This window comes from Orycteropus afer, unplaced genomic scaffold (genome assembly GCF_000298275.1).
Source record: "Orycteropus afer afer isolate SDZICR_OR568_19922 unplaced genomic scaffold, OryAfe1.0 scaffold00109, whole genome shotgun sequence".
NCBI lineage: Eukaryota > Metazoa > Chordata > Mammalia > Tubulidentata > Orycteropodidae > Orycteropus > Orycteropus afer.
This window is the reverse complement of record NW_006921696.1, coordinates 9,867,025-9,868,302: the sequence shown is the minus strand read 5'-3', so window position 1 is coordinate 9,868,302 and position 1,278 is coordinate 9,867,025.

Genomic DNA, 1,278 nt, shown 5'->3' with positions numbered 1-1,278 from the left:
CTACGGAAGTAGGATTGCCCAACCTTCCTTTTGAGGAGTGGCTGGTGGGTTTGAACCGCCAGCCTCCTGGTTAGCAGTCAAGTGCCTTAGGCACTATGCTACCAGAGCTCCCAGTGGTAATGTAGTATTGTGCATATACTAGTATTTTCCTCTGTTGTTTACATCTTATGTTTCAGTGACCTTCTTTTCCCCAACATCATCATACTGGTCAGACTCTTTCCACACCGTCCCTCCCCTTACCCAAACCAATATGTGACCCTCAACCAGTCGAAATTTCCGAAATTTTCAAAAGTACTAAGCAACTTTCGAAGTTGAGAGTATTACGTTAGCATAAGAAATACAAGTATTTCCATCATAAAAACATTAAGAGAAGAAAACTCTTCCCCAGTTACTTAAGATATCTCTCTTAATTGAACATTAATTTTTTTAACCAATAGGTTATAGAACTACTGAGGCCTAAATAGAGCTATAGGTTAAAACAGTCTCAATAACACTAGAATTAGTGGAACATCTAAAATAATCTTACAATAAAAAGACAAGAAGGCTAATAATCAAAATGTAAAGTTTTTATTTTGTGGTAATTGGTTATTTTTATTCTTTCTGCTTTTCTATACACTTCAAATTCATTAAACATGTACTACTAATGAAAAGAATAGAAACATTTTTCTTATTATGATAGAACATCCTACAAAACAAAGTTTTCTAGAGAAACATTCCTCAATATAACTCATTTTCTGAGAGTTAGGTAGTCAAGGTTTTGCTGTAATTCTAGAATGAAGAATTAAAGAGACTCAAGAGACTACATAGGGAAGACAGTTTGACTGAGTTCATTTACTTTCATTAGCAATGGAATTTTTAATTATATGAATCACAGGGTTTTGTGTGTTTTCAATAAGGATGTGGGCATATGGAGGATATGTAGTTAATTTTATAATTACTTGCTTGTATGTGTTGAGAGAAAGCCTTCAGAAATTTTAACAGAATTTGATCTGACAGACTTAAGGGAAATTATCAATATCTTTCTCAATTACAAAAAAAAAAAGAAGAAAAAGAGGAAGAAAAAGCTGAATTGGTATCTTCACAAATGCACGCAACCAAATTTAGCAACACAGCAACATGAAGCTGAGTGCTGTACAGTCACTGTTAGAAACAGTTTCGTTTCTAATCAGATTCCCAAACCCACACCTGGCCTCCCTTCTTTCAGCAGATGCCTTGCCATCTTTATTTACAGAGAGAAGGTTATTTGCAGCTGGTTTTCTCAACTTTTGGCTTGGTTTT